Source organism: Colossoma macropomum, unplaced genomic scaffold (genome assembly GCF_904425465.1).
Source record: "Colossoma macropomum unplaced genomic scaffold, Colossoma_macropomum, whole genome shotgun sequence".
In the NCBI taxonomy this organism is placed as follows: domain Eukaryota; kingdom Metazoa; phylum Chordata; class Actinopteri; order Characiformes; family Serrasalmidae; genus Colossoma; species Colossoma macropomum.
Window position 1 is genome coordinate 1215396 of NW_023495660.1, and position 26963 is coordinate 1242358.

Sequence of the window (26963 nt, forward strand, 5' to 3'; positions counted from 1 at the left end):
ACAAAAATTTGTAGTTAGCTACAACAAGTAGCGTGCTACTCAGCTACTCCCCCATCCCTGAACACAACTCAACACTAGTAAGGTTCTATGAAAATTATTAGTTTGGAAAAACAATAGCAGATTAACTTTAGGGAATTTTAGTAAAGTATGTTGGAAGAACAAGATTTGTTGATATAGTTGACACATTTTTTGGTGTTTTAAAATCCTGTTCAGCCCTGCTGAATGGTTCCCCCTACCTGCTTGTTTAGCTGGTTGGGAAAAATGTTTCAAGGTCTCTGCCAAGTAGACATGTAAATGCATGTAGAAGAGGGCTTGTAAAAGTATCTTAACATGACTACATACAGGAGGTTATACAGTTACACTGACCAGGTCCTACATGGCCTGGGGTGCAGTGTAACCTTTAAAACATTCTTCTCACAGACAAAAATCCATCTTTGTTTCACACAATAGCTGACTGGTGGCCCCTGCCAGCAGGCACTCAGTACATGTGACCATAAAACCTTTTCTGATTTAGTAATGATGTCTATAGTGGAAAAATAAAGCTTTGAATTAGTGAAGCTTTCCTTTAACTCCTACAACTCTAAGCCTGCATTATGCAGACTGTTTGCATGGCTGACTTCTAACCATCACAATTTCAGAAGTCCCTGCCCTCTCTCTAGCCAGAGTGAGATCATCGAGCTGTGACAAAACATCAGCTAGTAATCTTGCCTAAAAGATGACCCAAAATACACTCTATAACCTCATATTAGTTCTCTGCTTGCTTTAGGCCAGTAATCCAGTTAAAAAAAAAACAACAACCTGAAATCCACTCTAATCCACTCCATTATAGCTCTTTTGAATCCTCTATTTATATCCATTACTGTACGTGTTTTGGTCTGGAAATTCTCCTTGATTTTAATCAGCTGATCAACTCTGATTCAGGGTTTAGCATTGGTATTTAAAAATCTATCACCAAAAATGCAGACTGTTTGCATGGCTGACTTCTAACCATCACAATTTCAGAAGTCCCTGCCCTCTCTCTAGCCAGAGTGAGATCATCGAGCTGTGACAAAACATCAGCTAGTAATCTTGCCTAAAAGATGACCCAAAATACACTCTATAACCTCATATTAGTTCTCTGCTTGCTTTAGGCCAGTAATCCAGTTTTAAAAAAAAAACCAACCTGAAATCCACTCTAATCCACTCCATTATAGCTCTTTTGAATCCTCTATTTATATCCACTACTGCACGTGTTTTGGTCTGGAAATTCTCCTTGATTTTAATCAGCTTATCAACTCTGATTCAGGGTTTAGCATTGGTATTTAAAAATCTATCACCAAAAATGCAGAGCAAACACAAACAGGCATGTGTGCAGTGCGTGATCTCTGCATGTCCTTTGTTTAATCCCTGAGAGAATGAGGCGTGGATGGAGGTAAGTGGTTTGGTACCAATTCAACATCTCATATTCAAAAAATCAAGAACTAAAAATGTTTTAAGGGAATAATAATAATAATAATAATAATAATAATAAACTAATCTAATAATTATAATATTAAGTTCTGCCAGTTTACATTGATTTTACGTATTAAAACAGCTGACAGTAAACATCCAATTTAATGTGAAATTAAAAATAAGGCCTGTCTTGCTGTCTAAGTTTTAGCACTCAGTATGAATCCAAGGACAGAAAATCAAAAACACGGCAGTCTTATGTAATTATTTATTTTTACTCAATAATAAGCAAGAGAATGAGCAAACAAAATTCTTGTATTTTCACATACATTCTAGGCCAGTGGTCTCCAATCCTGGTCCTGAAGAACTACTTTTCTGCAGAGTTTAGTTCCAACCTGTTTCCAATAAGCTGCCATGTCCGTGACTCTAATACATCTGATCCAGCCAATCCGGGACTTGGAAAGAGGTTGATTAGCTGCAGCTAGAGTGGCAATTTATGGTTAGAAATAAGCTCTGCAGGAAGGTAGGTCTCCAGGACCAGGGTTGGAGACCACTGAAATTTACAAAAACATTCCTGAAATGATACTTGTTTTCAAGATCTGTATAAAAATTAAACTAGGGGAGAGATTTTCCAACAACAACAGGAGTTGGCAAACCTATGCTGTTTAGTATTGGGGAAAAATTCTGGCTCAGCCAATCATATCAGACCTTGTAAGTTGTAGGCCAATTATATCAGACCTGGGGGAGGGTCTCTGGTGTTACTCTGCAAAGTAATGTCAATCGGCAACTACTGAAGTTGTGACAGGATTTTAGCTGTACAGTAGCTGTATAATGTAAAATCTGAATTAGTGAGTACAGAGTGAAGATTTCTACCTACAATATGGTTTTGTGCAAATTGTGGTCAATATAGCTGGCTATCAAGTTTTTAAACAGTTGCTTGTAAGCTAGCTAAATAAAAGGGGATAGGCCATAAAACACAAACATCAGCTAGCTGAACAGCCAACTCTTTTATGAGTTTTAAGAAATGTCACAGATTATTTGTTTTCATATTTCTATTAAATATTTTGAAACAATCACATTATATATTAACTATATTTTGTTTTTACTCTATATAGCTAATACTAGTGTTTATAACACAGTTTTACATACCTGAATTCCTCCATTTGTAGATGATAATTTAAAAGTGGCTGTTCTGCAGATGGCAAGTTAGGTGAGATGTTTGCCAGTACTGACAAAAAATAAACTCATTGATCCTTAAGTTCTTGTACATCTGTGTTTGGTAAAATAAGATGTTACTAAACACAGGCAAGCAGAGTGAGAAGCTTAGATACTGAAAACAATTTTTACTCTAAACAATTTTTGTGCTGTCAAATGTCACTATGACCATGTCACCTTGACTATTAAACATGAGCACAATTACAGAACAAAGTTACACTCTGTTTTGTTGTACAAACTGAGACTGTACAAATCTATAATCTGTGTATTTGAATAACATAGTTAGGACCTGCAGCTTATCTAAGAGAGAGGAGAGGGCATTGCTTGATTTTGTATGATCTGTGATATGTGTAGGTGTAGATCTTTGCTTAATAAACTATGAAGAAACAGATCTTTGAGGCCATTAAATAATGTCATGCTGGGGGAGCATGCCCTAGACCTCCTTTTTAAAAAATGTGACACCCCTGTTTGGTGCTGTTCTTGTTACACCTCATAGTTGTTATCTGAGCCTTAGAGGCTGGTCATAGGTTTTTTTTCTTGTTACCAAGATCCTTTGAAACCTAAAACTGTATTTTTAGTTTTCAAACAATGCAAAACAGATTTATGTTGTTTTTTTTTTTGTTTTTTTTTCAAAAAAAGTTGGAAGCTTTAGGTAATACACAAACTAAATTATTATAATTATGAGAATGCCTATGTTAACTAACAAGGCTAAATTAATTAATTAAGTGATTATTTAAATTATTTAATTAAATAATATAAATTTGCTGTTTATTTCTGATGAATGCATTATGAAAAACACTCAAGGAGCTCAGACCCTGATCTAGAAATAATTACTGCAGTTCATATATTTATTTACTTAAAAAAAGTCAATGTGAAGATCACCTTTTGGTTTGATCATTGAAAAATTTCACAGATTTGAGCAAAAACAGTAGTAGAAGAAAAGTTAAAAGTTAATTTCAAAATTCACACACATATTCACTTTACTTTTAGTCATGAAATCTTAAACCCAGATCTAGACCATTTAAATGTGGAAGAAATTTTAGACTTATTAGGGTGCCATTTTTACATTCTTCTGAAGATCAGACATTTGAAAACAATTTACATATATTTGAAAAAAAAAACACTTCAAAACAAACATAAAGTAAAGGTAAAGAGGGATGAGAGAAAAATAGTTCCATTGGCTAAGGATAACGGTATTTGCTTGCTAGCTTGTTAGGCTTTGTTACTGTTGTATTCTGGATGTGAAAAGAGCACACACTACAGGAATTTGGGAGTGAGTGTTAGCAGGGACATACTCTTGTTAGTGTAGGTTTTTGCCAATATCCAGCACCAAAAGTTTAACAGGTTGTCCCCAGATATGTCTTCTAATTACAAGGTCAGGTCTGCACCCCCCTACCCCTAACTAGTCAGAGTGTGACTGTGTTTTCTGACGACATTGATAACCAGGCCAAGGTCAGTGGCAGTTGCTCTGCTGAGCAGGTTGTTCACCACAGGGGCTTTTACAACATAAAGTGTAAGTGTCTCTTTGTATGTAATACTGGTGCTGAATTAGCCTCTACATTTTAGCTGTCCCCTGGGCTACTGAGTGTCGTGACTGCACAAAGTAGCTTGTGTTTTGATTTCAGTAATTCAAAAGTCTCTTTATTTTTACTGTAGTGTTGGCCCCCGTGTCTATTGTGAACTGAATTGGGGTGTTTCTCTTTAAGCCTACAGTCCACTGTTCTGCACTACATGTGTGTTTACTTACAGCTAGAATAGAAAAAATCACTCTCTGCTTGTGTACCTCAAGCACAGATTTCAAACGGCACATGCTTCAGTGCCCCCGTTTTTTTTTTTATTATTATTTTCAAATGTCGATTTCCAGTACTAGACACCTTGTTTTACCTTTGTGTTGAGCTTTACCAGATCTTCTGCACTTCCCCTCACTGTTGCCTGGTTGCCTCGGTCATGCTGGTCTTTCGCCAGCATTTATTCGTTTGTTGTGTTTCACTGTCAGCTTCCTTGGATAAGCGACCCCTTGTATGCTGCCTGCTGTCTCCCCCACTGGCACAACATCCTCAGCTTGCCTAACCGTCTGGACTGCAGTTTCAAGTGTAAGGTCCTTCACTAAATGCAACGAAAGTCTTTTTTATCTTTATCTCTGATGCCAACAACAAGCCTGCTTCAAATGTACTCATTCCTCTGCATCCCAAATTCACAGTTCTCTGACAGTTCATATAGGACTTCATATAGGATAAATGTTTCTGCCTTCTATTTTGCCCCTTAAAAGCACTGGTAAAATCACACCCTCTCATGGATTACATTCTTTCTCAGCACAAAATATTTGTCATATTTTCTTACAATTTTTCATCCCCCACAAAAGACAATGACTTATTGTTCTCAGCATCATTGCCTAACGCATCAATTTAGTCGCCACTGGGTGGTCAAACAAGAAGCTCTCAGATGGCTTGAACACTGGCATTTTGCTGTCTCATGGTCTTACTCTATACCTTGGTCACTTCTGTCACCATGTCAAATGGGACAAATTGTATTCTGTGCTCACTTGAACTTTATTAAATCAGCTGAAACACAACCGTAACCATAACTCCTTTGTCTCTACCCATATTCCGAGGTAAAGAAATCACTGTTTATTAGGCAAACCACAGTCTATTGGGCAAAGTTCCAGGAAGAGGAAACAGTCACCAGAAAGGCTTGGACTGTAGGCTGGTCAGTTTAGCACGTGTTTAGCTCTCTAGGTTTTGCCCTGGCTAGTGCAGTCTCTATAGGATCCGCCCGCCCAGCCAATTTCTCTGGCCACGCATGCTCTCCCTACCTGGTCTCTGTGCTTCCAGCTTGTCCAGACCTTGTCACAGTCTGTGAGTTCAGACCGTGCCTTCAACATGTGGTGGTAGTATGAGGGAAGACTGACTGAAGGGGGGGGGACTCTGAGAACAGGTTGGAGTTCTGGGTGGCTTCTTCCTGCAGCTAGAAAGCTGGGCCCTTAAAAGGACTGGGTGATCTTTAAATGATGAGAAGGACAGAGGTCCAGAAATCACTGTCCTGCAAGAGCTGATTCTGAAGAGACAAGAACTATAGCAGGTAGGTTGGGTACAAAACGTGGTATGACTGGATGCCAGTAGGATATGGAGGAGTTGGATTCAGAATCCGATGTTGGTCAGATGGTCTAGCATTGGGGTATCTGAGTTAGGCATAGTGTGCTAGGCTGCGTATGATTTGGTGGAGAAGTTAGCCCAGGCAGAAAAGAGATCTAGTTAAGTTGGCCCTTTGTATGGTGCTTGGAGTAGGTAGTTTTGCTAAGGTTGTAATATGAGAAGAAATATGGAGCAGATGAATTTGATTCAGCATAACATCTTGATGGTGACATGGTGGCATGCTGCTTAACAGACATGCAGGTCTGAACTCCTGATCAGCAATCCAAGGGCAACAGGGGCAAGGAAAAACTCCCAGTGAATTCAGGAAGAAACCTTGAGAGGAAACAAGACACAAGGATTGTGAAGATTGTGGTGAACATGGCCGGCATAGGGGTCAGATGAAATTAAAGCAGATTATGTCTTCCTGAATGGAATAAACATTGAGCAAGAATGACTATTACAAGGTAGTTACTATGTACGGGAGTTGATGGGCATGATGAAGAAGGCAGCTGGATGATGTTCTGGTCAATGGAGGGGGTAGTTTGGCATGGAATATCCAGGTGGTAACAGAACAGTTGTTCAGTTATGATGTTGGATGAGAATCACTTGCTTGAAATTTAAGCCCCCCAAAATGCCATTGATGGTGAAAGGACAAATCAGCAGTGGCAGAAGAACAGCTGAAATGATTAGGAGAACAGCAGGTTCCCAGAGGCACAGGAATCTTCACAAATGAACCAATGGAAAGAATGAAAAATCAATATTCAGGTGAATCCAAGGCGGTGCCAACTTAAGACAGTGATGAGTTGCAGAACTGATTGTGTTGAAGCTGCTCCAATATGGAGCTGACTTAAGATGGAGCAGATCCAAGACAGTGCTGATCTGATATGGAGCCCAGCTGAGTCAGAAAGGAGTTGCAGAGCTGAGGTGCTTTGGAGCTGATCTGAGACAGAGCTGGTCTGAAATGGAGCTGACCTGAGAAGGAGCAGAAATAAGTTGCAGAGTCAGAAATGAGTTGCAGAGCTGGGTTGCATTGGAGCTGATCCAAGATGGAGCTGATCTGAGATGGATCTGAGCTGAGTGGAGTTAGAAATGAGTTACAGAGCTAAGACACAATGGAGCTAAACTAAGATGGAACTGAACTTGAGATTGAGCGGAGTTGAGATGGACCAAGTAAAGTAAGAAATGAGTTGCAGAACTGGGTTGCAGGAGCTGATCTGAGATGGAGCAGTTTGAGACAGAGCTGGGTCAAGATGGAGCTCAGAGAGGATAAAGCTGAGACAGAATAGAGGCATGAGAGAAGAAAGGGGTGAGGATGCAGGATGAAAAGGGGGAGGATGGTGGATGAAAGAGGAGAGGATAAAGGATGAAAAAAGAGAGAGAGATAAGGGATAGAAACATGAAAAAGGGAGTGATGAAAAGGTGTGGAACTAGGATAAAAAAGGGTCAGGTAGAAAAAGTGGAGGGACTTGGATAATTGCAACTCACTAGAGAACATTGTACTACATGGAATGGAATGTAAGAACTATCAAGTGGTAGAATCAAATGTACATAGGCAGTGAACAAAATACAATATGACTGATAAAGTGAGTCCCCAGTAAGCACATGTACAGTAAACTAGTGATTTAGGTAGGATGCAGAAAAACTGACGTAACCAGCAAAAAAGGCTTAATAAAATAAGGCACTGTATCCAACTGAGTAGATGCCAGGTAGATAAGGGACAGGAATTTTGGTCCTGTGCTAGGGAGAAGAGAGGAGAATAAATATGAGGAAGATGGAAAGAGACTGGACAAGCTGGAGGCGCAGAGACCAGGTAGGGAAAGCATGCGTGGCCAGAGAAATTGGCTTGGCAGGCGGATTCTATAGAGACTGCACTAGCCAGGGCAAAACCTAGAGAGCTAAACACGTGCTAAACTGACCAGCCTACAGTCCAAGCCTTTTTCCCACTGAAAATGCATGGCACAGTATGAAGCACAATAAACAACAACAAAGACTCCTTAATGTTGAAAACTTTTAATGTAGCACTGTGGCAAACTTCCTCCTGTCCCAAGTATTTACCAAAAAAGGCAATAAAATTAAGTAAACATACTTATATACATAAAACATCAAATGTTTTGTACAGATCCATTTCCAAAAAAGCTGGGACTTTTGTAAATAAAAACAGAATGTAATGATGTGCAAATCAATTAATATAATTAATAATTAATAATCTATATTTATTTGAAAATACTACAAAGACAAAATATCAATGATCAATGAAAATATCAATGTTGGTGAATTAAATATATGCCCATTTTGAATTTGATGCCAGCAACATATTTCAAAAAAGTTGGGACAAGGGTATTTTTACCACTGTGTTGCATCACCTTTTCTTTTAACAACACTCTATAAGTTGAGGAACTGAGGAAGCCAATTGCTATAGTTTTGAAAAAGAAATTTTCCCGTTGTTGCTTGATATCAGCTGCTCAGCAGTTCGGGGTCTTCTTTGTCATATGTTTTGGTTCATAATGTTCAAATGTTTTCAATGTATGACAGGTCTGGACTGCAAGCGTTGTAGTTTAGTCTAGTTTAGCACCCAGACACTTTTACAACAGAGCCATGCTGTTGTAATACTTGCAGAATGTGGTTTGGCATTTTCTTGCTGAAATAAGCAAGGCCTTCCCTGAAAAACACAATATCTGGATGGCAACATATGGTGCTACAAACCCTGTATAAATCAGCATTGAAGGTGTCTTTGCAGATGTGCAAGTCACCCATGCCATGTGCACTAAAAACACCCCCATACAATCTTGAATGCTGGCTTTGGAACTGTGCCCTGATAACTAGCTGGATGGTCCCTCTTCTCCTTATCCCGGAGGATGCGACATCCATGATTTTCAAAAAGAATTTAAAATTTTTATTCGTCGGACCACAGGACATTTTTCCAATTGCCGCAGTCCATCTTAAAAGAGCTTGGGCCTGGAGAAGGCAGCAGCATTTCTGGATCCTGTTTCTAGAATTTTTTTTTTATGGTATGTGTTCACAGACAATGGTTTTAGGAAGTGTTCCTGAGCCCATGCAGTGATTTCCACTACAGAATCATGTATGTTTCTAATGCAGTGCCACCTGAGGGCCTGAAGATCACGGCCAGCTTTTTGGCCTTGTCCCTTGAATACAGAGATTTCTCCAGATTCCCTGAATCTTTTAATAAAATTATGTACGGTAAATGATGAAATCCCCAAGTTCTTTGTTATTTTATGTTGAGAAATGTTATTTTTGAATTGTTGCTCTACCCATCTTTACTTCTGAAAGACTGCCTCTCTTGGATGCCTTTTTTATTTCCAGTCATGATACTGACCTGTTGTCAGTTAGCCTAATTAGTTATGAGATATTCCAGCACAACTTTACACAACTTTACCAGTCTTTTGTTGCTCCACAGGCGTACTGCATCATCATGGTCCGTCACACCACTGTAGACATTTTCCACAAATACCAGCTCCAGTGAACGAACATCTACTCCCTCAGCTGAAGACAGCTTTTGAGGGGGAATTGTAAAATTGTTCCACTGAAAGTGGCTGTGAACAGAACCAACTTTAAAGTGCAAGGTGCCTTCAGTGTAACAGTCAACAGCGGTGAAATGCTGACACAAAGATGTGTTCCCTCCTTATGACAAAGTGTTTTCCTTCATACTTCCTACTGGCACAAACCCATTTTTCCTCTGCTCTTTGTCAGCAGAGAAGCCATCGTTAGCCATAGTTGTTATTGTTTTAGTGGAAGTAGCACAACTCTGCATCAAGTACTCCAACTCCAGGAGAAAAATGAAGAATTGTGAAAAAGCCCTATTAGATGAAAAGTATACAATCAAAATAGCATAGACATGTCATTCAGACATGGTTTTTATATCAAACGTTGAAATTTAAACATAGCAAAAAGGCATAGAATGAATAACACTGGGCAGACATATTTTCAGTTTGTTCAGTTAGTTGCCTCAGAAATGCTAATCATTTTGACACTAGTCCTACATGAACTGCTTTTGCTTTGAACTCCATATAAACTACACATTTGCCTCATCCACCTTTATATGTAGGACCAGGCTGAAAGGTTTACTGCTCAAATCCCACTGAGCAATAGCACAGGAACTAGGTGGGATGGGTGGGACATGTCCCACTCGATATTGGAAACATGCATTCTTTTAGCCTTTGTTAAGACTTATGTTGAGGTGCCTGTTCAAGAGCTTTTGCCAAAAAAATCATGCTATATTTGAAATTCCTCCAATCACCAGCTTCACTGACCTTAGCTTTCATCTTGTTGGAGCATCTGGTTGGTAGTAAGGTTAGCTTTCACCAGCTTTTAACTTGAGGGCAGTACCAAGCACAGTGCATAACGACGGCTAATAAAAGCTATGAAAACGACTTGTGTATAACTTCTTGCAACATACTAGAAGGGTTTGGGTTAGCTGATGTTAACATTAACTATGCTCAAGTTGTCAAAAAGCACTCTGAACTGTCAGGTAATGTTAGTCTCAAGTCACATCCCAAACTGCATTCTGCCACCCTAAATAGTATGTAAAAAATAGTACCATTAAAAATGCTTTCAGTAGTGCAGTACATACTTGCAGTACAAGTTCCAAAGTGTGTTGTTTAGGATGCAGCCTCACTGTCTAACGTAAAACTTAACATTATCTCATTTCACTGGGGGGCAATGTCAAACTCACTCCTACACCCTTGCCACTGAATATGCGGCATACAAAGGAAATCTTGTCATAATTTATATAAAATAATTACGACTGGTGAAAATATTTTGGTACATATTTTTTTATAATGATTTGGTCTTTTTTGAAGGGTTTTTTCCTCAGTGCACATTGGGCATCTAAATTAGATCTTTTTATCAAAGCTGACAAAACAGTAACCTCAGCATTTGTAGCACAGTCTTTATAAAGTCAGTTGAATTTTCTTTAGGCTAATGTATGCTGATTTATTATAACTTGCCTCATGTACTGTTCATAGTTAGTTTCACATCTTTCAAATCTTTGGAATGCAAGCAAGTTAACATTAAACTGAGTCATTTTACATTTCGTGGTGTTTATGTAGAGGACTGAAAAATAAAAGAGTTTATTAGTTTCAGTAAAATAGGGACCCTCATATTTGTTTTGTTATTTATTTATTTGACTTGATTTTATTACATTTTGTTTATTATGGACATTAGTACACCATTGTTTATTTTTTGTGACAGTGCTGAGAAGGTCAAATCATTTAGTCTTTTAATACAAATTTATTTCACCCAGTAGAGGGCGCTCTTAGGCTGAACCGACAGGAAAACGGGCTGTGTGGGTAAAAGGTTCAGAATAAACATTGCCCCGCAGGCTGACGACACATTGACTTTTGTGTTGGTTTTCCCTGTCATTTTAGAGAGAGAGAGAGAGAGAGAGAGAGAGAGAGAGAGAGATCTCGACCATCTCCCGCCATCATACAGCCATTCGTTGTTATGATACCATCTTGTGCACGGCTCAGGTTCCCCTAGGCCTGAGGCCGGCAACATTTAGATATTTAATCTCAATGAGATTTAATATGCAGCTGATTAAAAATTATTAAAGCTAACTGTAGCATGTGCTTACTATCGCTTGCCTAACACTAGCCTGAGGGAGAGAGAGCAACTGCTAGCTATGTGCAACAACTTCCACAATGCGATGCAGCAAGCCAGCTACTTAGACACTGCCAAGTAATGTCCCACACAAGGGGAGTGTACACAGGTATTGAAAGTGCAAATTTGTTTTGCAGTCCTTGATAATTATCTACTATTATTCATGAAAATGATGTTGGGATGTGCTGAAGTGCAAAAGTTATAAGACAGTGAAAATAATAGGCATCACACAGCGTTATTTATCAAGTCACATAAAACATACAGTGGCTGCTGGCTATTCTAAACCAAAATATCCAGATGATACACAAAAACAGCATATTCAAATATGAGAATCTGCAGACAGCGTTTTACTCTGGAGAAGTATAAATGTGCACTGCAGTCTAACTATCAATAACCAGTTGTCCACCAACGTGTGAAGTGAAATAAGCCACCAATTCCTCTGTGTTTGTGAAACATAAGATCTACCCACCAGCATAATGAGTAAATTACCTTGGAAAACTTATCTTCTAACCTTTGCAGCTTGTGTATTGGGCACTATGGCAACAATCTACATTTCATGAATGAGTAATATTTTTTCTTATATGAATGACTGATGTCAAGAGCTGCTAAGAGATGTTAGAATAAATTTAGCCTGGGTAAACTCACTGCAGCAAAAAGATTCCAATTCCATGGACACTGGGGAAGGACCACAAATAGTACCCTCCCTCAGTTCCTTTAACTGGCTGGTGCTACTCTTGCTGCTTGCTCTCCTGTGTCAGATGTTTTGTCAGAGGTTTTGTAGCTCTGTATTGTGGCACAAACATGTTTGGTTGGACTTCTGTATGCATTCAGGAAGCTGCTGTCATGCAGATTTTGTTGTTTGTGTCTGGGGCAGTAGCAATCTTTCTGTGTGAAAATCTTTTGGATGTGAGTTACCTGAGACTGTAACAGGACAAAGAAAGCCTACTACCTCAGCCTTGTGTAGTTTGAAGCTGAACTGCTTTGACTCTTGATTATGTCACCAGTAATTCATCTTTTACCAAAGAAAAGGCTGATTCTGGACCCTTAGGCTGCATTAAAATGGGTCCTTTTCAGTTAAAAAAAGTTCTCCTGGTAACACGGACATAGACATTGAAGCATACAATCTGCTAACTATCCCTTTGAACTATGTAAATCTTTTTCCCCCCTCAGAATAGCTAAGCTGTCTGTTTGTATGTTAAACGGGTATTTGATGGGGTTTTTTTAAATTTCTGCACAATTAAATTGTTAAGACAGAGCCCCGTGAAATGCGGCATTCTAGAGAAACTTGCCAAATCAAAATTCTTCACAGTGGTGGTGATAGAAACCCAAACTTCTGAAGCATTTAATGCCTTAGCTACCTCACAGAAAGCTTGAAATGGTATGTTGCTTGATGTCTGAGACATTGTTTTGTGATAATTTTGAAAAAGTTCTGGCTTAGTATGTACTTAGCTATAACATAGCTAAAACATTTACATTGTAGGCATCGCAACCACTGGTTCCCGTCACTGCTGGAAAAAATCTGCAATAGTACATTTCTCTAGAATGCACCACTGCGCATCAAATCACTCTGAATGATTTAGTTTCCATTTCAACAACATATTTATGGAGAAAATTTGTTTGCTGACCCTGCTCTAACACACTAATATAACCTGACAGTCAACTGATGAGTCGAATCACCTGTCTTTCAGCAGGAAAATCAACCAACATGCATTTTTACTTTTATATACTTTTGGCTCCACACTTCCACTTTTAATTAAGTAAGATTTTGACACAGTATAGTGTAATTTTTCCATCGCTGCTAGCTATTACAGAGTAAGCAAGGGCATTGAGGGCAAGTATGATCCACATACCTTTCCACATGGGGCAGTGGAGTTCTGTTTTAGATCAAGGATCCAGTTTCCTGGCAGAATGCCACTGAGTAGGCTCTAGGAAAAAGGTTCTATTTATACTGATCAGTGGCTAATGTTCCAGCCAGACCATCAAGCAGCTAACCATCGTTTCGCCTGCTGATATTTTTTTGAGAAATCACCCATATAAATACCACCTGTGTCACAAGTCAAGTTGAAAGATTTGTTGGATATAGTCACATGCAGGCCTACAAATGTTACATGGCCCAAAGTTTGTGGCCACCCATTCTAATTTGTGGGTTTGGTAATTTCAGCCACACCTAACATGCATAAAATCAAGCATATAGTCCATGCCAAACATTGGAAGTAGAATTAATCATACTTCATAGTAAGGGTACATGATCTGACAGTAATTAAGGCATTTACTAATGAATAATTCATCCGAAAGTAATAAGTCATTAATCAGGAACAAATAATAATAATAATAATAATAATAATAATAAGAAGAAGAAGTCATATATTAACTGTCATAAGATTAAAATTCTCAGCATGAATTAATGTATGTACTAATGAATGAAGATTAAGGTAATAAAGGCTTTCTCCAACATCTGAATTTATTAGGAACTCATGTGTTAAGTATTTTATTGTCACAAGATCCCCCTTAGGCACAGTGTTCTGGAATATTGTGTCTATCAAAGTCACCTGTGTTTTTTCTTTAGCTCCATCCTCTCATCTTGTCCATCTGTGTCTGGTTTGTCTTGCTGTGTAAGCAGCCCATGTATTATATCTATGTCAAATCTTGAGTTTGTGGTTTTTTGATTTCTTATGTTACCCCATCTGTTTCTACCTACTTAGTATCTATGTTTATTTAATAAAATAAAAAAACTTACACTGACATCTTTTAGCCACTAGTCCTAGTTTGTGACTTTTTTACTTGAAGTCACAAACTACCACATGAAGAAATCCACCAGGAGCAGGGTGGATAAAGTAAACACCTTCATTATTTGAGTAAAAGCACAGATGCAAAACGAACAATACCTTTTACCACTTTTTAACCCATATGTTGATACACAGTGTGTCCTAAGGGAATGGTTAATTCTAAAACTTCAGACTGTACTCAGAAATTAGTTAACAATTCATATGGACAGTGCAGTGCCTTTTTAGTAGGGTCATAGGAATCCTTAATTCATGTTGCACAACACTGCATGTCTCACTTCATTATAAAGAAAGCACTGATTCTTACTGATTATTCATGATGAATTTATAATGTTTGTGCCCCCTAACAGAGTGATGAGCCATTCACACTTTATTACTGATTAAAAACCGGTTACTCATGATGAATTCATGTTTTGGCCCCTAAAGTAAAGTGATGAACCAGTCACACTTTACTACTAATTAAAAGCTAACAAATAAGTAGGGGTTAATCATTACTTACCAAAATGACAGTTATTCTTTCACCCTCGCAAGAACAGTGATGAATGATAAGCAGGGGAGCATGAGAAACAACCTAACACAGGGTGCAAATTAACGCAGACTTTTCACGTTGTTAAAGAAGATCAAGCAGCGTGTGCTTCTGGCCACATTACCACATTTCCTAGCTGTCTGTCTGTCTTATAGATAAATAATATATCATGCAGTACGGTTGACAAATTTCTTTCTTACAAAATAGAAATATATTTAGTTAACTTTGTTTGCACTAATTTATCAGACTTTTCTGGCAATTGTTACAACTAACCATTTGTCTGTTACAATCAACCCTACCCATGAGGTAAATTGTACTTCCCATCATTTTCAGTGGAATTGTACATGAACAATCGGTGTTAAAAATTAAATTCAAGACTTCCTTTGTAGCAGAGGCATATATGTTGCTTGTATAAATCATGATTATTCCAACTTAAATATTATTAAAGTTATTCAACAAAAAACTATTTGTGTTAGGTTGTGCCCCACTCTCCCCTACAATATGTCCCATATAAAACAAGACAAATTCATAGGTATTAAAAATGTTATTTTATTATCATCTTATGACTTACATAATGTATAGAACCAGGGTACATGAATGTGTAAGTGAAAGTAAAAAAACATGTTTTCCTGTTAGATAAAATTGCTTTTTATTCACTTTTCTCAAATGGTTTCATAGAGATACTCACTCGAGACTTTATGGCTGCTTGACATATGGTGACTACCACAATTACTGCCACCTACTGGCGAAGAAGAATCGTTGTAATTTCCAGCTGCGGAAACAGTTAAAACATTTCGTTCCAAAATGTTGCGTTTTCATTAGAAAAAAGCTTGGGTATAACATTTTTTTTAAAGAATAACAGATGTATAATGGGAAACACATTTTTATTTTTTTTAAGGTGATATACATTTTTCATAATGACAGTGGTATATACTAAGATAATCCACAAAATGTATTAAAATGTTTGTTTTCAATAAATAAAGTAAATAAACATAACAGTTCACATTCATGTTGTAACAGTATGACACTGCAGTATGACATAGGTAATAGTATAAAATGCTTGAATTGATAGTATATCGATGTCATCACAATTACACTGCCACCATTTTGATTGGCAACTTTAAGTTAATTCAGCAGTGCTGCAGCTGTTTGTAATGAGATAACAACGCCATAACCCATCCAGCAAAGGCTGTACAACAGCTTTTTAAACACTTTACATTTTTAAAGCACATTAATCAGTGTATTTGAGAGTACTGACTTAATTTTATTTGATTTGTGGTTGTAGTGATCACAAACAAAACCAAAAATCTAAATGGCTTATATTTCCCACTGCGTTATTATTTTCGCATTCCAAACCATATACTAGCACACTAAAATATACAAAATATACAAAAACAGTGCATATACCACTAAAAGTGCATTTATTATTGTAATAGGTGAAGTACAGAAGTGTGTGGTTTGGGACGCGGTGTTAGTTCAACAGTTCCAATCGTCTGATCACATCTTCACTATGCTGCACATTAGCTGCTCAGTAAACATTTCCAAGTGAAAGTTTAATGTTTTTCTTGATCAAGGATCATTTATTTAGGTAAGCTGATGTTAGCTTAGTATTCGCCAACTTTCGAAATTTTTTCTATGTTTAGGCACCTCAATGTAACAGCAGCACCATTTAAGGTAGAACGGAAAATTCAAATAAGAATTTGACTTGAGCTTGATATATACAGTGGCCAAAAACAGCAAATAAAAAACAAGCTGCAAACTCAGAAAGCACTTTCATCAAAATGACGACACCGATGCTACATTTCATGAATGCACTGCATTTACAGAAAACACATGCAACTTCAGAAATGCTCATAAGCCAGTCACAACGGTGTTTCCGGAGGGCACTGAAAGGAGAAAGAGCCATTCAGACTTTTAAATTCTATGCAGCGCAAACATTCACCTTCAAATGTTAGTTAACTTTTATTTAGGCAGATTACTACTATCCCTGTATTGATAATTCCCACAGTACAGCTACGACATGTTTTGAATTTAGGATTTGAGTGTCCGTGGTCTTTTCTACTTCTGTCAGCAATTTTCCTTTATAGATATTCTATCCCCTTGTGTTGTGACTTGCTTTACAGCTTTTCTTAAGTTACATGCGTTTTCTTGATTTGCATCAATCAAATAAATAGCTTGCCTACCAACAGGGCAATATTGTCTTCTCAATGACGTAATCGAATACTATGAATAGAACAAAACCAAAAGATCTTTTAGCAGGGGCCAATGTGTACTTGTGTAACTTGCTTTTTGCATGATTTATTAACATATGAATTCCTGATAGATTCAGATGTTGAAGAATTCTTTATTACCTTCATCTTCATTCATTAGTATATGCATTAGTTAATGCTGAGTAGTATAATTATATGGTTGTTAATACATGACTTATTAATTTGTTCCTGATTAATGACTCATTACTTTCTGATTAATTATTCATTAATAAATGCCTTAATTACTGTCAGATCATGTACCCTTACTATAAAGTGTTTTTTTTAGACTTTTAAGACTTTTGCCTCCTGAAAAGATTTTCCACTTATTTATTTATCTATTTATTTATTTATTTGTTAATTTATTTACTAATTATTTTTTACAAACAATAGTCAATGGCCACAATGTTTTATTGTTAGATTATATAACTATGTTAAAAATAAAACAGTTTATCAATATATATATTTGATGTGTCCTTTTTTACCTATTTGCCTGGACAAGTCATTAATGTTTAAAGGTGTCACCATTCACTTATGTTAGCTTATGTTTATTCAGACATTTCTAAGCAAGACATTTGATGTAACTGAACCTTCACAAATTTTAGTTGAATACCCTTGTTCTAGAGAATTGTGAGCTTCCAACGTTGAGGCAACAGCTTGAGAAAGGTCCTTTCCTGTTTTACCATGACAATGTCCCAGTGCACAAAGTGAGACTTATAGAGAATTTGTTGAGTTTGGTGTGGAAGAACTTGACTGGCCTACACAGAGCCCTGACATCAACCCCATCAAACACCTTTAGGATGAATTGGAATGAGAGACTGATTAACTTCTCATTTGTGCTGCATTTAAGTCAATATCAGAGTCAAGAGTCACACAAATATATATATATTTTCTATATTGAATAATATAGTGCTTGATAGTGTAGTTACACAAAATGCTATTAAACAGAATTATATCCAAGGAATCCAGACTCTGTGATTATGCAAATTTTAAATACCCTCTCCATACACACACTCACTACCTTGAGTACCTCACTGCTATTCTTGGTAAATTGTGATAGTAATTTTCTGCTCATTTCAGAACTCTTTCTAACATGCCATCATCAGCTCGGCCTTGTCATTTCCCCATAGTGAAATCTTTATACCAAAAAACAATCTGCAATACTTAATATTTCAAAACAATAACATTTGATTTGATATGTTTAAACTGGGTTTTATGTAGCAAAGTACGTAATTTGCTATTTATAACTGCTAATACAAATTCATTACTTTGCTCTGATAGCAACAACAACATAAAAAACAAAAGTGATAGGCTTCTTGTAATAGTCATTGATGTTTATGGATTTAATTCTTATTTTCACTGTGGTATGCTCCTAGCAGTAGTTACTGGTTTTCACTGGTAACAGTGACTGATTTCATAGATCTATTTTTCATTGTTACTACTTCTGTCTATTGACAGACTGGTTTTTTTTAAAGATTCCAAACACAAAGTACTGGAACCCCTTTGTTTTTGCTCAAATTTTTCTTATTATTTTTTTCTGCCCTAGAATGAATAGTGCAGACTAAACCATACATCGTAGAGACATGAAACTTGGTCAAAAGATAGTAGTCTTTCCTTCTACTCAGGTGCTTGAGCACAGCCTGATTGGCCTCAAAGTGGCTCTACAGCACCCAAAACAAACTTTTTTTAGTTTTGACCCTCTCCTTAACCGTAAGGTGTAGAAACAAATTTTTGGTTTTATCTGTTGTCTCGGCTGTGCTGACATTTTAGCTCCGTCCACTTAGGGTTTTTGTTTGCAATATGCAAAATCAACTTTTGTGAAATAGTCGGTCAGTTTTCACCCCATTTGCATGAATCTGGTTAAAATATTTGGAAAAGTATGAAGCTTAATAATTATCAAAAAAACATAGAAATTCCAAACAAGACGGCCACCTTATGCAAATTAATCTTTCCAGATTGGAGCATAGTGGGTTTAAACAGATGTAAAGCTCTTAAGGATGAGCTGACAATTGATAAATTGTCACCACCATTGGCCAATCTGTCATCAGGCATTTAAAAGGCTTACCATTGACCACAATCATGATCAAACTTGAATGGTATGTCTACATAGTGGGTGTTTAAGACCTGCTAAAGTTTCAAAAGACTTAGAATTAGACAGTGCCAATCATATTTTTAACAATTAAAGAGATCTCATTCTGCTTTTGACCAACTCTAACAACTTTCCATCAAATGTATATTTTTTTTTAAAATGCATACTTTTTGGAATTGTTAAATGTATGAAAAGATCCTTTTGAATTACCTAATGGGATTGAAGTAGTGGAGTAAACTGTTGCCTCTGTAGGTAAATAATTATCAAATGTTGAAATTGTATTGCTGCAGCATTTTAGCAGAGATTTTATGACTTAGATGGTGACAACTCTAATAGACTTAGGTTTATTGAGACCAAATTCAGTACAAACATACAAACTGACACTAAAGAGGTATTGCTAATGTGGTTAAAATCCACATCTAGGGGGCATTACAATTTGGAGTCATATTAAAAAATTAAGCAGAATTAACTTGTCTTCTGCTTAGTTAGAAATAAATAAGAAGAAATGGTGGCAAAATAAACTATTTTTTCAGCCGAACAACTTTACAAATAGATGTGTTTTACTACATTGTACAGGCAACCTACCATATTATTTAATAAAGTTTTTAGTAGTTTGTCAGAATGTCACCAAACTTGCACACTTGCCCTGTGTATACCACTGAGAAAGGCAGCAAAGTTAGGTCCGTAGGAGCCCTGAGAAATGAATCACACTTTTTGAACATATTAGCACATTCAACACATTATAAAAATATATTTCTAATAAATAGTCCAAATGAACTTAACATGTCAGTTCAAAGACTCGCATATTATGGACAAACTAAGGCGCAAATGATTTTGCTGCAGCGTGTTAAAGAAATTGGTGGCCAAATGTGGTCTTATCATATTATAGCAATGTCCAGCTCTGAGTAATGAGTCATGCAAAGTGCAAGTCTGATTTACAAGTCAAATTGAACACACTGTAAAACAATCATCACCAAGAAATAGTCCCAATAACCAAAACACATCAGTTTGAAGTACATCATACTATGAAAAAGCCAAAGTTGAAGTCATTTTGATGCAGCATTTACAAGAAATGGGCAGCCAAAATTATGAATTTGTCAAAATCAACTCGTAACATAATAATTACCAAAAATAGGTCCAAACCATGTGTCTACATGCTTTCAATGCTGAGGCATTAATAAGTAATTCACAACCAAAATGATCATATTGGTTCATCAAGATAGATTGCACCTTTACAAAAATTCTCATTTTTTCATGAGACAAATTAAAAACATTACAAAACAGTCATCATCAACAAGTAGGCCTAATAGCCAAAACATATCAGCTTAAATCACATCATATCCTGAGGAAAACGAAGGCGTCTTTTTTACTGCAGCATTTACAAGTAAAGGGCAACTAAATACAAATGGTTGATTTGCACCTTTTCACACGGACTCCAAAGTCAGATTCAACTCATAATCACATAATAATTACCAAAAGGAAAAACAGGAAACCAGGCACTATAACATGGACATTGCTGCAACCACTTGTCTGGTCTAGTTGCAAATACTCATGTTGTTTGTAATGTGCAGTGTAGAACAGAATTTCTAATGGTTTCATCAACAATCCTGACAAATTTATAAACTCCGCTCGGGTTGATGTTTGCAGCTATATTTCTTTTTCTTTTTTTCTGTTGTAAAAATAGAAATAAATATTTTGTTATATTAGGCACTTTATAGATATAGAATTTAATAATGTATTAACTGAGGTGTTTGTTAAGCATTATTGAAACACTGCACTAGGTAATAAACTGCACTTGGAAACACTGGCTGGCTAGTTGACCAAAGCACAACAAATGTGGCGCTCGTAATAAAAGGAATAAAATGTGTATCTTTTGTTTTGCTTTTCATTTTGGCGTGTTTTCCGCATGTCAGCTATGGAAAAGTAATGTTATGTGTGTGTTGTATTGTATCCTACCAGCTTTGCTTTCTGATCTAAGCTCATGTATTCACTAATGTGTTTGCAGAGCTGACTAGCTTGTGGATCTACATGACTACTGAATCAAAGGTCAGAGCAAAATGAAAGATACCAGATAGGAAAGGAAGTTTCATTCAACTATGTAGATGCAGCTTTAGTTAAATAGCACATAGGAAGCATTATATTGAAAGTATGGATAAACAAGCTTAAGTTTAGTTTAAAATCTCAGATTTCATGGAATAAAACTTTCAACATCTCTGCTGTAGTAGACTTGTCACTTACGCATAGGAATCGACTGAGTTTCATGGAAAAGAATCTACAGCAGTTACAGGCTAAGCTTGACGACTTAGAGAACCAGGGATGGTGGAAAAATGTCAGAATAATCGGACTTCCTTAAAATACAGAAGGGTCAGAACCTTTAGCCAAATTTCTGTGTTTAATGCTTCCAAGATGGTTAGACTTTCCACCGGACTCCAGGTTTGAAATTGAGCAAGCGCACAGGTCGCTCGTGCCATTTTCATCTGAGCGTGGCCCTCCATGCAGTGTGCTGGTGCGATTTCTCCAGTACCCAGACAAGGAAGCTGTCCTTCAAGCTGCAATGAAGAAACGGGACGAGATGTACAACGGCAGCAGCCTGCGATTTTATCTGGATCTTTCAGCGGAGGTCCTGAGAAAGCGACGTGAATTCAATGAGCTGAGAAAAGCTTTCTCCAGCTGACAGATTCAGTTTATTTGCTTATCCAGCCAAGTTGTGTTGCGTTAACAACAACAAGATCCACCTGTTTTCAACTCCTGCGGCTGTAATGGATTTTCTGCACAGCATTCAGAACAATAAGTGGCTTATACAACCAACCTGTAGTGATAATTAAGGTGTTTATAGATGTGATAGGAGGTAGTCTATTTTTCTTTCTCAGCTCTCCCTTTGTTGCAACTACATATTTATTTTAATATGGGAATACATAAAAAAGGAGAGAGCTGGTTAAAATCTGGTTAAAATGACTGTAGTAAGTCAAGTGATGTTTGCCAATCTCTGTTTTTCTTACATCACTGTTTTTTTGTTATTTTCTTTAGAGTTTTAAGTTATTTTTATTTGTTTTCTTTTTTGCGCTCTATGGCTCTGATGACCTAGTCATATTTGGAATGCCCTTTCAGTTGGGGAGAGGGCAAGGGGTTGGTAGGTGGGGTAATGTAAACGTTGTTGTTGCTGTTGTTTTGTGTGCTTAAATGTTTCAATGATGCCACTTGTCAATAGGTTAACAAGTTGCATTTGTGCAGTTATTTTCAAAATAATTTCCTTAAAATACAGATATGAACAGTTCATTTAGATGTATTGCCTGGGATGTGAAGGGGCTAGGGCATGTCATTAAAAGGAAGAAGATATTAACTTTTCTTAAAAAGGAGAGAGCATAAGTGGCTTCAAGAAATGCATCTATCCAAAATCGAACATTTGAAACTTAAGAGTGACTGGGTCGCTCAGGTTTATTTTGCATCGTGTAACTCTAATCCCAAAAAATGGGGGTGCTATATTGATTGATAAGCATTGGCCATTTCCTCTTGAAAAGCAGATTAAAGAAGGCAGATATATTTTATATCATAATATATTTATGTACTTTTTATCAATGTTTTTCTTTACTTAATGTTTCGGAGCCAAATGAGGATTGCCCTAAATTTCTGTCAGACATGATTTTATTATTTAACCAAAATTATAAGGGTGTAACAATTTTAGCTGGAGACTTCAACTGCACTTTGGATCGAAACCTAGATAGGTCCTCTCTTGCATTAAGCAACACCAGATCATCCTCTGTGCTTAAGGAGATGTCTAATGAATCTGGTTTGGTAGACATCTGGAGAGAACTGAATCCACGTCATAGAGATTACACATTTTATTCCAGTTCACACAATTCATACTCATGTATTGATTATATTTTTATCCCTAATAATTATATCCATCTGGTAGAAATCAGTAAGATTGGCTCCATCATTCTCTCTGACGCACTCGTGTATGTGCATGTGAATCTAGGTACTACAATACATAAAAGAGCTGGAGGTTCAACTCTTCTCTTCTCAATCTCACAGATTTTTGTAGCTGTGGGTTCGTAACCTTTGGAAGGAGAATAAATATTCTCCTGTGCCTCCTGCCATTTTATGGGATGCAGCCAAGGCCACAATCCGGGGTCATATTATATCATATTCGTCCGCAGTTAAAAAAAATTCAAGCACAAAATCGTCAAGAACTAGAGGATGAAGTTCAGAGTCTGGAGCAATTGCATAAATCTTTTCCTAATCAATTTAATTGGATAATGCTATGTTGGGCGAAGGCTAAGCTTAATCTAGACTACACAAATCATGTAAAAATTACTTTGCTTTTCTAAACAGAACTATTATGATGTTGGGAATAAATGAAGTTGCCTGCTTTCCTATCAGATAAAAAAGACCAAGGTAAAAGGATTATAAAATCGTTAAAAATTGCAGATGGCTCACAAATGATCCCTCACTTATAAATGTTACTTTCAAAAATTACTATGAATATTTTTATGAATCACAAAACACAGCCTCTGAGATTTAAATAAGGTCTTTTCTAAATAAAATATCACTTCCTACAATATCAGCGGAAGACAGGGACAACCTCAATGCCCTCTTTTCTCCAGAAGAAATTTATGAGGCACTAAGGTTGCCATCCCACAAATCACCTGGTTCAGATGGCTATCCACCTGAATTTTATAGGGCTTTTTGGCCAAGCTTCAACCTATTCTAATTCCTGCATTGCAGGACATCAGAATAGGTTGTCCATCTTATAAACTGATTAGTTTGTTAAATACAGATTACAAAATTGCTGCTGTTCTTGCTCGCAGACTGGAAGTTGTGTTACCAAAATTAATGAATCCCGACCAAACGGGATTTGTGAAAAAATGTTATGGCTCTGACAATATATGTCGGCTTCTAAACATCGTAGACTTTGTTAACACAGACAAAAAAACTTTTGTTATTGCTTCATTAGATGTTGAAAAGGCTTTTGATCATGTTGAATGGAACTTCCTGTTCGCTACACTTGAAAAGTTTAATTTGGGACCACATTTAATTAAACTGGTTAAACATTTATACTCAGATTTGCAAGCTACACTTTCTTCCAATGGATTAGTATTGCAAGTAATATGTGTCGCACGTGGGACAAGACTAGGATCAACGATACTCCCCGGCCCCACTCTTTTCATTAGTGATTGAACCTTTAGCTGAAATGATCAGGTTAAAAAATATAAAATTTCCGGTATTAGGGTAGGACATGAAAAGCATAAAATCTTGCTTTATGCTAATGATGTACTGTTATAGATAACCAAACCAGAGTAATCTATTCCTGTATTATTACAGCATATTTCTCAATATTGTATTCTATCTGGCTATAAGATCAATTACTCTAAGTCTATGGCATTACCACTTAATACATCTATCACTTCGGCATTAGCAAATTTTCCTTTTAGTTTAGCCATGTCAGGTTTTAATTATCTGGACATTTTTTGACACCAGATTTTAATAATCTCTATGCCAAAAATTATTTACCTCTTGTAAACAAATTAAAGACTGACTTAGCCAACTGGTGCTCTCTCCCACTCTCTCTTTTTGGTAGAATAAAAACCTTAAGAATGAATATTTAACCTTGCTTGCTTTACTTATCTCTTATCTTGCTTTCCTTGCTATTTACCTAGCTCATTTTTCAAGGATTTGAACAGGCAGTTTTCAAGTTTTATTTGGAACAACAGAAAACCCAGAATAAAATTACTGAACTTAATGAAACCCAAAGACAAAGGGGGAGCGGGCATGCCAAACCTACAGCTTTATTATTGGTCAGCTCAGATGAAACACATAATCAGCTGCTATGTTAACAGGACTGACTCACTCTGGGTCCTCTTGTAATGCAGGGCCTGTCTATACAGTTTTACCTTTCATACATGATGTGGAGAAAATGTTCCTGGGTGCTTGGTCGTATCCAATACATTACTAGCCTGGAAAGAAGTTAAACAATTTTTAAAGGTACCTAAAGGCCTCTCCTTGCTTTTTTTCAGATATCTTCAAATCAGACACTTTGTTAAAGCTCAGATGGACACTGGAATGTTGCGATTGGACATCACAGAGATTGAACTATTTCTGACTAAACTGAGTTAAAAGGTTTATGCCATGTTATCTGATGAGTGTTTGTCCTCTTTTGTAAGCCTTAAAGATATCTGGGAAAGAGACCTTGAGGAGGCTATTGATCAGGATGTCTGGCTTTCTATCTGTTCAAATCTATACCCCAATATCACTTCAATTAATATACACAAATTTAACTTTAAGTTTATTAATAGATTTTATCTTACACCTTTGCGCTTACATAGGACATTTCCAGAAAGATCTGACCTATGTTTCAAGTGCCAATAACAAAAAGGCACTTCTATTCACTCTTTCTGGACCTGTGATAAAATAAAAACATTTTGGGGAGTGGTGCATTCAGCTATACAAGAAATTCTTAATACGTAAGTTTACATTATGCCCTAAAATGTATTTGTTCTATGGCCAGTTAGAAGCTACATTTCACTATAATGCTAGACAGATATTTATTCTGCTGTTTTATATTGCAAAAACATGTATTTTACTTCTCTAGGCTTCTCCTTAGGTCCCATCTCTCAATCTATGGTTTTCTCAAATAACATCTTTACTTCCTCTCAAGAAGTTAACTTTTGATTTACACTAAAAGACAGAAAAATTTTGGCAAATATCGTTTCCTCTCTGGAATTATATTGGTAATTTATCTTAATTTTATTGTACTTATCCATGTATTTCTTTTCTCGCTGGTGTTATGGATATCTACAAATATCCACTGTGCATTTTTATGTCAATTACACTTATAATCAGCCCTAGATTTACCACTTACATGGTTCCTTCATGTTTCTACATCAGAAAGCAAATGGGCAGTCCTGGGCTGGAGGTTAGGGAACCAGCTTTGTGACTGGAAGGTCACCAGTTCGAACCCCTTGGCTGGCAGTACGTGATTGAAGTGCCCTTGAGCAAGGCACCCAACCTACAACTGCTCCCCGGGTGCCGTGGATTGTTCCGGCGGCGCGGCGGGTAGCTGCAGCAGCCACTTCGGAAACAGCAAAATGGTGCTTTTGCTGTTTTTTGTCTACTATCTGTCGTGTAACCCGACCAAACTATATATCATGACTGCGTCAACCAGCACCAGCGTCTACCATCGCCAGAGCCTGCTACAGTTGAGAAATCAGCCTCAATCTCAAGCTCTACTTCCAAACGAACTGCGGGAAGAGCTGCGTGAGCTAGGCCTGCTAAGATCCACAGCGCTGCCTGAGCCTGCTGGCCGAAAGCAATGCGCAAGAAGGCGAAAGCGAGGCAAGCGAGGCGGGGTGCGCGCTAGGCTAATGGCTAACCCCAGACAACCAGCCGTTGTATTGCTTCTTCTATCAAACGTTTGTTCCTTGGAGAATAAACCGGATTACCTCCGCATTCAGCAGGCTACCCAGCGTGAGTTCAGAGACTGCTGTGTTTTCGTTTTTACGGAGACATGGATGACGAGCTCCACTCTGGACTTAGCCGTTCAGCTCGACGGCCTGTTGTGCTTCCGTGCGGACAGAGACGCTGAGCTGTGCGGTAAGACTCGAGGTGGGGGACTGTGTGTTTACATCAACACTGAATGGTGTAGAAACGCGGTGCTAGTCTCTAGTCACTGCTCACCGCTGGTGGAGTTTGCGATTGTCAGAGCCAGGCCATTTTATTTGCCAAGAGAGCTAAATATGCTGTACGTAGTAGCGGTGTACATAGCTCCCAGTGCTAATGCTAACGCCGCACTGAATGAGCTGTACAGCGCTATCAGCGATCTGCAAAACACACACCCAGACGGACTGTTTATTGTTCATGGAGATTTCAACCATGCAAATCTGAAGTCAGTGCTCCCCAAATTTCACCAGTATGTGGACTTTGCAACCCGGG

General features: G+C 37.4%; 1 protein-coding gene across 2 annotated transcripts in view; it reads right to left on the reverse strand.

Annotated features, from left to right (window-relative positions):
- filip1l (filamin A interacting protein 1-like) overlaps nt 1-26963 on the reverse strand; it is a 138206-nt gene that overhangs the window by 86412 nt on the left and 24831 nt on the right. The window contains exon 2 of one of the 2 annotated variants that reach the window (XM_036563150.1): nt 15388-15471. The exons of the other annotated variant lie outside the window; for it this stretch is intronic. The gene's annotated coding sequence lies outside the window, so the exon portion shown is untranslated. The remainder of the gene's footprint in view (nt 1-15387; nt 15472-26963) is intronic. 2 annotated transcript variants of the gene reach the window in all.